At 44.6% G+C, this 14,890-nt stretch overlaps 1 long non-coding RNA gene across 3 annotated transcripts in view; it reads left to right on the top strand.

Annotated features, from left to right (window-relative positions):
• LOC129047557 (uncharacterized) overlaps positions 1 to 14,890 on the top strand; it is a 118,780-nt gene that overhangs the window by 57,606 nt on the left and 46,284 nt on the right. Inside the window, exons 3-5 of one of the 3 annotated variants that reach the window (XR_008509324.2) lie at positions 5,182 to 5,449; positions 9,308 to 9,397; positions 11,460 to 11,810. This is a non-coding gene — a long non-coding RNA (uncharacterized LOC129047557). Of the gene's footprint in view, positions 1 to 880; positions 1,646 to 5,181; positions 5,450 to 9,307; positions 9,398 to 11,459; positions 11,811 to 14,890 lie in introns of those variants that run through there. The other 2 variants (XR_010141338.1, XR_008509325.2) reach the window with 2 other exon arrangements.

Here is a 14,890-nt window from a genome sequence, read left to right on the forward strand (position 1 = left end):
GTGTCTGTATAAACAAACGAATGCATGTACAGCTGTCATAGCTCTATCTCTTAATATTGAGTCCCAAATTAGCTTTCCCGATGGAATCAAAGAGGCAGTTTTGCAGAGCTGGAGTAACATGAGTTTCTGGATTTGAATTGATGTGCCTGCAACACAGTAGGTGCTTGGTAAATGCTCACTGAATTATTCCAAGCTTTTCTGATCATCTCATCTGAACATCTTTAGGCAAGAAATACAGTGTTTTGAAACTTTGACTTCATTTATCCATATGAGGATAAAGACATCTATCTCAGTTTTTGAAAAATGAGAATTAGGTGAGATTACCTATGTCAATACCAGGCACATAGTAGACACTCATTAAATGTTTATGATCAACAACTGAGTGAATCATGTAATAAAAATCCCCAAGAGTTTACAGGGACCAATCAATAAAAAAAATGAGTGCGGCATCAAGAAAATCCAGGTCCTTCCACACACAAAAGGACACACACACGCACACACACGCACACAGCCCTGACCCCATATCTTCCCTCTGTATTTTCTATTAGCTTTCTGCAGCTGGTCAAACTCCTATAAAGGGGTTAGCTTTCATGCTGTGAAGAGTTTCCAAATATTTTAAGACATGACTCAAACACAGTGAAGTGAGTGAGTTTCTGAATGTGTGTATGTGCTCAATGGCAGTGTCCACTGCATGGCAGATACTCGGTACCTGCCTACTTCTTTTCTTTTCCATTTTCCGCTGTCTTCTCAGCTACTTTCACAGAGCTTAACACATAGTAGGTGCTCTGTGAAAGTTTGAGCCAAAGATACAGGGAAAGAAGAAAAGAAGGGAGGGAAGGGGGTGGTATAAACATGTGTTCATGTTTTTCTTTCTTTCCAGGCACATTATTGCCAACAGATATGAATTGAAGGAGAGAGTGGAACAGGTTGGAGCTGTCGGAGAGGGCAGGCTCATTGTCTGGAGCTGCCTAGCACCTTTATGTATAATTAACACCACGTGGAGCCCCCAGTGTGGCTTGAGTTTGCAGGCTCCATGTTGCCCACTGTGCCTAATGTTCACCCTGCTGCTGTTGTTAAATCACCAGGAGATCTTGGCCACCTCCCTGTGACTTCCCTGACTCTGTTTCTGGATGCCTGGATTTGGTGATTCTCTAACAAGTGTAAGAAGAGTAGTAACAGCTCTTTCAATTGTACAGCACTCTAGAATTACTGATCTCCCTATAGACCACTCTCTCTCTTGAGCCGCCTTCTGGACATCCCAGCAGGTTCAACATGGATCTCATGATCTTGCAGGCTTCTGCTTAGTCACTTCTGCATCATTCAACTTGTCAACTGGTAGAGTGTGAGTCATCCTAGAAGCCCCAAATCAGTTGGTGTTGAACCTACCAGCATTCAGATCCATCTCAACCCCTTACCAAATGTGTGACCTTGAGTCAATTACATAACTTCTCTTAGCCCCAAGTTTTCTCATCTGCAAAAATGGAAAAGAATGAACCTTATTAATAGTTGTTCACAGGGATGGTAAAAGGTCATGCTTGCAAAAATGTCAGCTTAGTGTAGACAAGATAATTAATACATGAGTCTTTTCACACCTTTGCTCATCTATGTCACTTCTCAGAAATTAATAAATCATCACAGAATGGTCACTTTTCCTTGTATTATTTTAAGTCTTAAACCTCAGTCAGCATCTGCATCATGAGAGGCACAATTTAAAATGCAGGTTCTCAGCCCTGGTTTTTAAGATGCGACTGCCTTCATGTTGCAGGGCCCAGGAGTCTGCATTTACAAAGAGGGGCCTGTGATGTTGTAAAGACTGCCCCTTGAAAAAACCTTGTTTTCAGTAAAGATCTCTGGTTTAATTGGAGCTCACTCGTTCCCTAGCTGACTGGCTTGCGGGTTTGTGGAGTAGAGGAAAAAGAAAGAAGGGGGACTTAATAAAAGGTTGAAGAGATTAGAGAGGGAGGGTCCCTGCACAGTTGTCTCTCACTGGATGGGAAAGGTTGACAAAGCCTCTGTCTCTTGTTGCCCATAAAACCACTATTGTGCTTAAATTGGCAATGCTTAAGGAAAGAAGCACGCCGTCTTGGCTTCGCGTAGCTGTAATCATGGCTCTTCTAATTAAAGGCTGCTGGCGGAAGGCCGTCCTGGCATCTAAAAACTCCCTCTGGGGCAGCCACATTTCTAAATGCCAGTGGTTGGTTCCTGGAGCTCCGGGAAAGGGGAGCTCCCAGAGGGTTCCTGGGGAACTTTGTTCTGGAAGATTATTTGTATCTCCTAATCAGCATCAGAAGGTTGTAGGGGAGGGGTTCTCAACATCCTTGCCCCCTTCTCATCTCCCAAAGGTCTTTAAAGACTTAAGGGGTGCTGAGAGGGTAAATTGCTACCTTTCGCTCATCCTCTCTCCTTGCCTCCTCTCTCCTGCTTGGAATCAAAGGACAGTTCCCAGGATGGGAATCAAGTGACCCAGTAAGTGAACAGGAAGAGAGGGTCTTCACACACAAATCCCAAAGTTCAGATTCAAGGTCTGGTTTTCCCCCTCCTTTTGGCTATTTTGTTGATTTTTGGACATTGAAAAAGTACCTGCAAAGTCACTTCTTAAAATCTGGTGTCGCTGTTTTCAAACTAGGAGATGTCTTGGCTCCATTTCAATAGCACATGGAAATCATACCTCATAGAGCTTAGGGGGAATCAGAAACAAATCATGCAAGGTGGCTGGCGTAGCATGGTGGAATGATTTCATTTGCTGCCCATTTAAATGTTGTTTTACAACAGCTTCCTGAGAGAGACCGATAAAAGGAGAAGGTTTGGAAGTGAGAGAGCCGTGGGTTCAAATCCAATGCTCCATATACCATAGTAAGGCAGCTGCCAGGAGGAGCCCACCGTCTCTGATTCTGACTCCCTGAGACTATGCACAAGTGCTATTAACATCCAGCTCAGAGTTTTAGGTAGAAGTGAGTCATTCCTTCTTCTTGTAGAGCAAAACATCTCAGTAGTCCCCTACAATATAAAAGTAACACATGAGAATATGTTTGTGTAGTTCATGCTGCTTGTGAGGTCTCAGGAACACTTTGCTCTTCTTCTATTGGCTTGATGAGTTGCTCCTATCATAACCTGAGGCCCACTTTTTTTATTTTTTATTTTTTGAGATGGAGTCTTGCTCTGTTGCCCAGGCTGGAGCTCAGTGGCATGATCTCGGCTCACTGTAACCTCCACCTCCCGGGTTCAAGTGATTCTCCTGCCTCAGTCTCCCAGGTAGCTGGAAATACAGGTGTGGGCCACCATGCCCGGCTAATTTTTGTATTTTTAGTAGAAACGGGGTTTTGCCATGTTGGCCAGGCTGGTCTCTAACTCCTGACCTCATGTGATCCGCCCACCTCAGCCTCTCAAAGTGCTGGGATTACAGGAGTGAACCACTGCACCTGTTCCCACTTTCAAGATTTCTAACCTTCTCCTTGGATGTCTCACTAGTGGTAAGATACTCCAGGGCTATTTTACTTCATTTATTGTATATTTGTATTCCAAGGCTCAAGGATTATAAGATACATATCTCTTATATATATATATAAATGCATATTATATATACATATATTCATGTACATATATATGCATGCATAGAACATACAACATACATATATATGCATGTGCATATATAGGTTTCTATGCATAAATATATAGAGAACACATGTAAGCATGTACATATTGACATGCTTCATAAATAAATGTGTGTATACATACATAGTTATAAACAACCATGGCTACATTATCTACATACATGTGCATGTACACACGTATGAACAATGTGTGCTTGGAAGTCTCAGATGTATGTCAGAGGTCATACTCTCAGTGGTCAGCAAGGGTTCCCAGGCCTTCTCACTGTATCTAGGTCATCACCCGTGGAGCCTCTGAGGCCGATGCCCCTGTTAGAGGTCACCCGTGGCGTCCTGGCCTCCTGGCCTCTGCCCAGCACCCTATCAGCCCACTGTTTCGTCTGCTGCAGCCCACCTTGGGCCACGGTATTGGCGGAAGCAGTGCCCACTCGGTTGCTCCTGACTTTGGAGGAGGCCCAGCACAAAGCAGTTTGGGTGCTGAGCAATTAACAGGCAGGCTCTTCAGGTTCTTCACGGACCTTTCCTCCCAAGCAGGGCAGGGACAGGGTAAGTAGTCAGCATGCACTTTCCTGTTCCACTCTCAGGCCTGAGGTTGAGTCCCTTTGTCAGATGACCTCGCTTAGAGTCCTTCTGAAACCCCTCGTTGCAGGGTGCCCTTAATTGTGCTGCGTCTGCTCCCACTCCCTCCATACCCACACCAAGCCACAGGCCTCCACATAGGCCCTCAGGTGTCTGAACCCTAAATTAAAATCTGGTGTTGCCCTTTTCCTAAAAGATACCTTGGCTCCACTTCAATAGCACATGGAAGTCATATCTTGCAGAGATAAGGGGGAGAATAGAAACAAAGAACGCAAGGTGGCTAGCATAGCGTGTGGCGTGATGAATGAAGGGTGGCATTGCTGACCTTGTGTCACAGCTGAAGAAACAGAGAGGTGAGTGAACTTGCCCGATGTCACCCAGCTGAGAACTGGGATACTGAAGTCAACCTCAAGTTTGCCCCTCTGACTTGGAAGCCCGTGGTCTTTCCTCTGCGGAGCCTCTTGGGGCAGCAGCAGAGCTGGGAGAGCTATCAGCTCTTTTGGCTCTGGGCCCAGTGTTCTTTGTGCAGTACCAGGGCCTCTCTGAGTGAAAATCTGAAGACACAAGCTCAAAGCCTGCAGGGCCCAGGGAGCTGCCGGTGTTGGTGAACTGGCACTGGGGCCAGCTCCAGGAGGTGGGGGAAGCCTGGCCAGCTGGAGGAGAACACCCCCCACCTAAAGGGGCATCTGCTCCTCTGCCCAGCCTGTGGTTCCCCTGGGAGTGAAGGCCCAGCGTTGCAAGATCTTAATGGAAGTCACACATTGGAGATTTTAGGTAAAATTAGCCCTTGGATAATTCCCAGCAGCTAATTCAAATTGTGTGTGTGTGTGTGTGTGTGTGTGTGTGTGTGTGTGTATTCCTATTATGCTAGCTAAACAAAACACATATGTTAGTAGGATCTTGCTGGCAAGCTGCCAATTTGCCTCCTCTGCTATAAACTGTTTTACAATTTAAGGGAGGTATTTTGGTTAATTTTTGTTTGTTTGTTTTGCAGATGAAGCTGACAAACCTACCTCAGTTACCCCAGAACTCCTATGACTGGCTTTAAGCTCTGGTCAGGGAAACAGAGGAAAAAGCAGCCTGAGAATTACTGAGGAAGACTGGACGGAAACCAGGGTCAGGTGGGGCTCATGGCTTTTTGAACCCCTGAGGCTCCAGCTCACCTGTAGAGTGAGCTCTTTTGTTGAGCAAGACGCAAGCTTTGTATCCTCATCCATAGCCCAGGAAAGCACCAACTTATAAGGTCAAAGAGAAGGCTGCAGGTTTGTGTTTGGAAAGAACCTAGGGTAGTACCTGGGACAAAGCAGACTCTAAATGGCAGCTTGTAGGCCTGGCTGCTTGATTTATGTGTCCCAGCAAAAGAAAGAAATGTGAGGTTGCTTGTTCAAAACTTGTTAAGAATTTCAGTATGGTGACAGCAAAGTATTAAATGGAGCCAGGAGCCCTTCTAAACATAGGCCCTGTGTGACTCTACAGCTTATATGCCCATGAAGCCAGCCCTGGGTGGCCATCATTATTAGCTAGCAGAAACAATATTTGTTGAGCAACTGCTGTGTGCAGGGCACCATGCTAAGTGCTTGCCATGGTTTTATGTAATCCTTGCTATAGCCTTAAGTATGGATATAGCTATTATTCTCACTTAACAGGTAAGGAGAATGAGGCACAGAGAGGTTGAGTCATTTGTTCAAGATCACACAGCTGGCGAGTGGCAGAGTTGGATTTGACCCAGGCAGTCTCGCCCAGAAGCCCATGTTAGTAACCACTGGGCTATATTATACCGTTCTTATGATTGTCATTATCATTATCATTGTCTTCTTCTGAACTTAAACAGGGAACTTGGTCTCACTAGGATGGAGCACCCAGAGACTCCCTGAGCCAGACCCAGAGATTAGGCCCAGGAATCTTATTCCCAAAGCCAGAGAGGCTCAGGTACAGGAGGCAGTATGCAGTCCTCCCTGGAGATGCTGCCTGTGAGGTGCTTACATTGGGAGGTCGGCACCCAAAAAGCAAGGAGAAGAGAGATCAAATGAGGACACTCCTGCTATTCATTAAACCAAGGAGAGGCCTCTGCAGGACTGAAAGCACACGGCTTTGTTCTTTATTCTCTGATCCAAAGTCTGGATCAGAGCTAATCAACCGCAAAGCGATTATTCACATTACACAGCTTCAGGCTGACTCAGCACCTTTGGAACCCAGGTTGGATAACAGATCCTCTCTTCCCATTGTCCTGTAGAGATTCCAGGCAGCGGGGGCCACCCCATTTGATATGAGACTGCAGCAAATTCTCCTGAGATCAGACAGGTGCCTGCCCCTGACTAGGGAGTATTCTTCCTCTTTGTTTTCTCTTTCTGGCATGGATAAGTAAACTGCCTCTATGGTCCCATCTTTTTCTTTTTCTTTTTTTCTTTCCTTTTCTTTTTTTTTTTTTTTTTGAGACAGAGTCTCACTCTGTTGCCCAGTCTGGAGTGCAGTGGCACAATCTTGGCTCACTGCAACCTCCGCCTCCCAGGTCCAAGCGATTCTATTGCCTCAGCCTCCCAAGTAGCTGGGATTACAGGTGCATGCTGCCATGCCCAGCTAATTTTTTGTACTTTGGTAGAGATAGGGTTTCACTGTGTTGCCCAAGCTGGTCTCAAACTCCTGGGCTCAGGCAATCCACCCACCTCGGCCTCCCAAAGTGCTGGGATTATGGGTGTGAGCCACTGCTCCCAGCCCCCATCTTTTTCAAATAATCTCATGAATTCAAGATTTTAAGTTGAAAGTGGGGGGATAATGTATCAGCAATATTTTTGAAAATGTTGAAAAGAAAAAATGTACCCCAATTTCAATGATTCTCAGAGCAATAATTTAATTTCTCACCTTTGAAATAGGAATGATGGTAATAATGATGATGATGATGATTGTAACAGCTAACATATATTGAGCCCTCACAACGTCCCAGGCACTTTGCTAAATGCTTGACTCAAATTATCTCACACATGCATTCCTACTTGACATAGGTGTGACCCTGCTGTCCAAAACACTTACAATCTTTTTTCAAGATGCACTAAATTATAGCTCAGGCAATTTACATGCAATTAATCTCCTTAATGGAATGTTTATGGTTAGATAATAGAACCATGGTATAGATGAGTGGCAATTCATTGAGCTCCTCTGCTCCAGTTGGATCTTGCCTGTTCTAAGAGGAGTGTGGTGGGGGATGTGGAAAGGAAGGTGAAGGGGAGGCAGGGCTGGGAACCTGACCACTGCCAGTGACCTCCCTTGTTTCCCTCTGTATCTCTCTCACTAAGCTTGCTCCCTCATAAACTTCAGCAACACTGTCCTTTTGTCTTTCTTTGTTCCTTAAATTCTCTGTGCTCTATCCCTCTTCAGGGCCTTTGCAAGTGCTGTTCAACCCCTTTGTCTTCTGTGTGCCTGGTTAGCATCCACACATCCTTCTGGCCTTCAGCTTGGTGTCATGTTCTTGGGAAGCCCTCTCGGACCCTGGGTCCTGGTTGTGCTGCACAGCCTTCTTCCTATTGCTTGCCAAAGTTGTGCTTAAACATTCGTTTTGGATCTTATTTGTTAGTGCCTCCCATGCGTTAGACTCTTCACACCACGAGGACAGAGAGCATGCCTATCTTATTCCTATTTATTATCATTGCATCCCTACCACCTAACACATAGTATGGATTCAATAAGTGCTTGTTGAAGGAGTGAATAAGTAGAAAGATGTGTTCAGGTAGCATATATGCATCAGCTCCGTGAATGTGGGTGATGAATTCATGCTAAACTGGACCCAAGTCCATACCAGGGGAAAGGGGATAGGGTGTCACGGCCTCAGCCAGGGGTCGGATAGGCACACTGGATACTTTGTAGGTTGATGGCAGCATCATCGAATCTGATCTTCCAGGGTATGGGGCTGGCCTTTATGTGGACTGGATTTGAAGCTGGAAACAAGAGAAACTGAGAGAGCCAGGCGAGTGCTAGGCAAATGCCCCTCTGCTGGCCCAGAATTTTCTCCCCTGCCCGAAGCAGAAGCATTGGGTCCTCGAGGTCTAGACCAAGAGGTAGTAAACAGTCTCTGTAAAGGTCCAGATGGTAAATATTTCAGGCTTTGTGGGCCTTATGGCTTGTGTTGCAACTATTCAACTTATATCATCATAGCACAAAAGCAGCCGTAGACAATGCATCAGCCAATGAGTCTGACTGTGTTCCAATAAATATTTATTTATTGACATTTGAATTTCACATCTTCATGAATCATAATTTTTTCTTTTTCCTCTCAACCATTAAACAATGTTAAGGCCAGGCGCAGTGGCTCACACCTGTAATCCCAGCACTTTGGGAGGCCGAGACAGGTGGATCACGAGGTCAGGAGTTCGAGACCAGCCTGGCCAACATAGTGAAACCCCATCTCTACTAAAAATACAAAAAAAAATAGCCAGATGTGGTTGCATGTGCCTATAGTCCCAGATACTTGGGAGGCTGAGGCAAGAGAATTGCTTGAACCCTGGAGGTGGCAGCTGCAGTGAGCCAAGCCACGTCATTGCACTCCAGCCTGGGCGACAGAGTGAGACTCTGTCTCAAAAAAAAAAAATGTTAAAACGATTATTAGCTTGTTGGTTGCACAAAAAAACGGGTGACCTGCTGGATTTGGCTCACTGGCTGGGGTCTGCCGACCCTGGTCTGTACTCTTGCTCCATATCTCTGTTTTCTCTGCCATTTCATAGAAGATGCTTTTTTAGGTCGGCCGGGTCCAGGTCCTCAGGTGCCATTTCCTCCTTGTGAGATCTAGGGGGTGTCATTTGATCTCTTGGGGCCTGGGCATTTAGCGGTTGGGTTAGATAAGTTCCAAGCTGAGGCTTTCTGTTAATGGTTGAGTGACGCTGATGTCTGGAGACTCCTGCTGGGGTCTCTCCACTCCATACTGGGGGTTCTTCTGGGGAGGTTCTGCATGGCTTTGAGAAAAACTCTGAACATCAGAGCGAGACCACCATGTAGGAAGCCACCAGTGGATAGAGACGCAGATTCCAGATTCCTGAGCTGTAGGTGCCACTGGGGGTCTTGTTCATTGAAAGAACCTCCAATTCACACTTGGAATTGGACCTGAGCCATGCATTCATTCATATTCCTTCCAGAAAACTGTGCAAGATTATGGGAATCCATCCTTATCTTCAAACACTCTGCTGTTGTGAAATAAAGACTTGATTTTCATCAAGCAGGAAGAGGTGAGGCTTGAGTGGGGTAAGGGACGTGGGACATGTTACCACAAGCAGTGTGTGGGCAAAGATCACAGCTCACAGCCGATTTGTAAAACAAAAAGCCTGGCCAACCTGCTTTTTGTCTTATCACCTTATTCTTTGTAAATGACCCAAGTATATACCCAACCCGGAAACTGGGGCTTACTCAGGCTTTCTGTCCTTTCTCTCACACACACCATTAATCCTGTCAATCTGTGCATCTTTCCCAGGACCACTTGAGAGTGTGTGACCTTTCTTGGACTCCAACCCACACTTCCTTCACCCAGCACTTTACCTTCCCGCACCTGGACCAAATTTGACCTCCTAAAATCGTTGATCATCGTCCTGCCTTTAGACACTTTCTAATTTTCAGGTCATGATACATGTTGTTGTGTGTTTGTTTTGTTTTATTTTCCAGAAAGGAAAATCTGATTGTATCAGTTAACTGGTAGAAATTATTTAATGGCCTGGAATAATGAAAAGTTCTGGAGGCCGGGCGTGGTGGCTCACGCCTGTAATCCCAGCACTTTGGGAGGCTGAGGTGGGCGGATCACGAGGTCAGGATATCGAGACCATCCTGGCTAACACGGTGAAAACCAGTCTCTACTAAAAATACAAAAATATTAGCCAGGGGTAGTGGTGGGCGCCTGTAGTTCCAGCTACTCGGGAGGCTGAGGCGGGAGAATGGCGTGAACCCGGGAGGCGGAGCTTGCAGTGAGCCGAGATCACGCCACTGCACTCCAGCCTGGGCGACCGAGCGAGACTCTGTCTCAAAAAAAAAAAAAAAAAGTTCTGGAGCTGGATATTGGTGATAGATGCCCAACAATGCAAATGGGCTTAATGCCACTGAATTCCACTTAAACATGGTTAACATGATACATTTATGTTCTGGGCATTTTTAATTTTTTTTTTTTTTTTTTTTTTTTTTACAGACAGGGTCTTGCTCTGTTGCTCAGGCTGGAGTGTAGTGGTGCGATTATAGCTCACTATAACCTCAAACTCCTGGGCTCAAGCTTTCCTCCTGCCTCAGCCTCCCAAGTTGCTAGGATTACAGGTGTGAAGGCACAGTACCAGGCCTTTAATTTTTTTTTTTTTTTTTTTTTTTTTTTTTTTTTTTTTTTTGTGGAGGTGGAGTCTTGCTATGTTGCCCAGACTGTGTTCTATGGATTTTACTACAATATAATTTCTTTAATCATTCTCCATCATTGCAAAACACATTTGTGAGGTTTATAGGGACCTTGTAGAAACTCGAATCTGCCACCATGCAAGTTTCGTTCCACGTGCTCTGATCTTAGCTTCACCTTCAGCAACTCGTCATTCCTAACTGCACTTTTTTGTCTCCCCACCTTCCATTTCCATTTCATCTTCCTGATGTCTATTTCATCTTCCCCTCTTTCCTACTGCCTGAACATCTATTCAACCCTGAAGATCCGGGTCAACAAGATACTGTCATCTCCCCCATCATTGGCCTCTTACTGATAGCATTAAAGAACTATTTGTTTAATTTTAATACTAATACGAGATCAGCAAAAAAAGCCCCAGATATTTATAAGGGGTATGCCAGATACATGTCAGATAAAGAGAACCTCAGTAAAATGAACAGCACTCATTCTATGCAAAAGATAACCAACATCTTTGTAGTTGTGTCTATGTCTGTTCCCAAACTTCTTCCCTTCCTTCCCCCTTCAGATTTTACTCCTACCATGAATTTCATATTTGTCCATCAATTTGTTTTCTTCTGTTTTATCATGCCAATTTGACTCCCCGAGCAGCAGCTCACATAGTTGAACATGCTTTTGAACTTTACATAAATGGAATCATACTGCATCTTCTTTGTGACTTGCTTTCTCCCTGCCAAAATTAGGTGTGTGAAATCCATCCACTCTTTTGCATGTTACTGCAATTCATTCATTTCACTGGTATATACTGTTTAATTGGATAAATATAATACATTTTAAAAACCTATTCCTATTGGTGATGGGAATTTTAATTGTTTCCAGCTTTTGCTATTAAAAAATTGTGCTGACATAACCTGGCTGTCTCTGTGCAGGTTTCCTGGAGCAAACCCAAGATTCTCCAGGTATATAGACAGAAGTGGAAATGCTGCCGCAGACTTACGCATCTCCTTAACTACATCTGATGATGCCAAATTGCTGTCTACTGTGATTTTATCAAACTACACTCTCACCTGGCATTGGTTAAGAGGAGTGATTGTTCCATTTCCATGCATCATTGATTATCAGACCTTAATTTTTGCTTACTTGGTGGATGTGAAATGATATCTCAGTGTGGCTTTATTTCACATTTCCAAATGACAAGAGAGTTTGAGTTCCTTATTGCATGTTGATTGTTGATTCATATTTTCTTTTTTATTGAGTAAAATCTGTTTTGCTCATTTTTTCCACTGAATTTTTTGTTTTGTTCTTATTGATTTGCAGTTCGTTATCTATTATGAAAAGTACTTAATTAATTTATATATTCCAAATGTTTTTCTCTAGCTTTGGCTTACCTTAACACTCTCTATAGTTTCTTTTGATGAGTTAAAACTTTTAAGTTTAATGTAGATGATATTGTCTATTTCTTTCTCTTTCTTTATTTTAGAGATAGGATCTTGCTCTGTCACCCAGGCTGGAGTACAGTGGTGTGATCATAGCTCTCCGAAGCCTTGACCTCCTGTGCTCAAGTGATCTTCCTACTCCAGCCTGCTGAGTAGCTGAGACTACAGGTACACGCCACCGCACCTGGCCAATTTTTTTTTTTTAACTTTTTGTAAATGCAGGGTCTAGCTATGTTGTCCAAGCTGGTTTCGAACTCCTAGACTCAAGTGATCCTCCTGCCTTGATCTCCCAAAGTGCTGGAATTACAGAAGTGAGACACTGCACCTGGACATTTTTCTTCATTGCTTATGCTTTTTGTATCTTGTTTAATAAATCCTTTCCCAGCTTGAGGCCATAAAGGCCTCTTCTATGTCATCTTTTAAAATTTTAATAGTTTTACCTTCATGGTATTCAAGTCTACTGAAGTTGATTTTTACTTACAATGTAACGAAGGTGTCCCAGGCAAAATATTTTCCCATGTGGATGACAGTGATCCCAGAATCACTCATTGCACATCTGACATCTCCCCCCAGATCTGCTGCAGGACTTTCATTGACTGAGGTTCTGTCCCTGGGCTTTCTATTCAGTTCTAGTGTCTATTCCTGGGTCCTCACCACACTGTCTTCATTCCTAGAGCTTACTGATGTGTCTCAATATTAGTCAAGGCAACTTACCTCAGCAATTCTTCCTCTGAAATGCCTTGACTGTCTATATTTCTTTACTTTTTCATTTACATTTTATTATAAGCTTATCAGATTTCATTAAAAAGTCATGATTTGAATTATATGATTCTTAATCATGGCTGTCATAGTGTTTTATATGATGCACATAAGTCTGTGCACACTTTTTTGTAATCAGGATTCACATCTTATCCTTAAAACTTTTCATAGCACCTGATACATAGTAAGTTCCCTAAATGAATGAATAAATGATCAAAATTCTCTATTCAGCTGTGGTTCTATCTTATACAAAACCCCAAATTTATAGTGTAATTAAATTATTCACCTTTCAAGAGGATATATCACTCCACAAAAGAGCAGAGAAAGGCTGGGCGCAGTGGCTCATGCCTGTAACCCCAAAACTTTGGGAGGCCGAGGTGGGTGGATCATAAGGTCAGGAGTTGACTAGCCTGGTCAACATGGTGAAACCCCGTCTCTACCAAAAATACAAAAATTAGCCAGGCGTGGTGTCGGGCACCTGTAATCCCAGCTACTTGGAAGCCTGAGGCAAGAGAATGGCTTGAACCCAGGAGGCGGGGTTGCAGTGAGCAGAGATCGTGCCATTGCACTTCAGCCTGGGCCACAAAAGCAAGACTCAGTCTAAAAAAAAAAAAAGGCGGGGGTGTGCGGGGAAAGAGTACCTGCCATTATCTGATCAGCTACCATGTGCCAGGAATGTTGCTAGGGCCATGCTTCCTGACCTTCAAAGCTGTAGTCTTGAAGCCTGGGTTCAAATCCAGGCTCTGAAGTTCCCTGAACGTCTGACAATAGGTGGACACTTGATCTCGGGAGGGGCGAACTCGTCACTGAAATGCAGAATGGAAATAACCAGGCTTGTCTTCCATGAGGCTATGCTCTTGGGATGAGAAACCCCTCATAACCAGTAATGTGTCATGGAAATTCTAGCTCACTCATTCATTCACTCAAGAGGTATTCACTGAGCACCTGCTATGTGCTGGGCTCCACAGAAGAAGTAGATGCACAGCAATTGTGTGTTTTAGGAATTGTCTTTTTTTTTTTTTTTTGGCATGCAGTCTCACTCTGTCTCCCAGGCTGGAGTGCAGTGGTGCGATCTCGGCTCACTGCAACCTCTGCCTCCAGGGTTCAAGCGATTCTCCTGCCTCAGCCTCCCAAGTAGCTGGGACTACCGGCGTGTGCCACCACGCCCAGCTAATTTTTGTATTTTTAGTACAGACGGGGTTTCACCATGTTAGCCAGGATGATCTCTATCTCCTGACCTCATGATCCACCCGCCTCGGCCTCCCAAAGTGCTGGGATTACAGGCGTGAGCCACCGCACCCGGCCAACTTTTGTATTCTTAATAGAGACAGGGTTTCACCATGTTGGCTAGGCTGGTCTCAAACTCCTGACCTCAGGTGATCTGCCCGCCTCGGCCTCCCAAACTGCTAGGATTACAGGCATGAGCCACTGTGCCCTGCCTAGGAGCTGTCTTTTGCTAGTAATAGAAATCCAACAACCTTGGTTAATACAAGGGGATGCTCTTGGGATGGGAAAGCCCTCACAACTAGTAACGTGTCTTGGGAATCCTAGATCACTCATTTGTTCACTTGAGAAGCATTCACTGAGCACCTACTGTGTGCTGGGCTTTATAGTAGAAGTGGATGCACAGCAATTAAACAACAAAACTCCTCCCTCAGGGAGCTGGTCCAGTGGTAGGAGACAGACACTAAACAAATCAAGAGCTATGGAGAAAAATAAGGTTGTCTAATAAGCGGGGCAGTGACTGTGGGAGTGGGAGTAGTGATGGGAATACTGTATGTGAACTGGACAGGAAAGGCCTCTTTGACCAGGTGATACTTGAACAGTGGGGACTGACATAAGTAAGGGAGTGAGCCCCAGTCTGTCTGGGGAAATCCTTCCAAGCAGGAAGAACTATAAGTATAAAGTCCCTGAGACAGGAGGTCACCATGGGATGGCAGGTGACCTGAGGTGGGTTGGGTGGGGCTTGCAAGTCTAGTGGTTGAATCCTCTGAGCAAGGGTGTCCAGGGGCACGGCCCATGATTTTCTAGTCCGCAAGTGTGAGGATGAGTGAAAAGACTGTTAGATGAAGCAGGACTCCAAAGGAACCCCTCTTGCACAAAATGCCTCCCTTTCAATAAAAATTTATTCAGCCAGTTGGAAAGGGCTTCCTCCAGAGTCTATT

The sequence above is a fragment of the Pongo abelii genome, chromosome 7, assembly GCF_028885655.2.
Source record: "Pongo abelii isolate AG06213 chromosome 7, NHGRI_mPonAbe1-v2.0_pri, whole genome shotgun sequence".
Classification (NCBI taxonomy): domain Eukaryota; kingdom Metazoa; phylum Chordata; class Mammalia; order Primates; family Hominidae; genus Pongo; species Pongo abelii.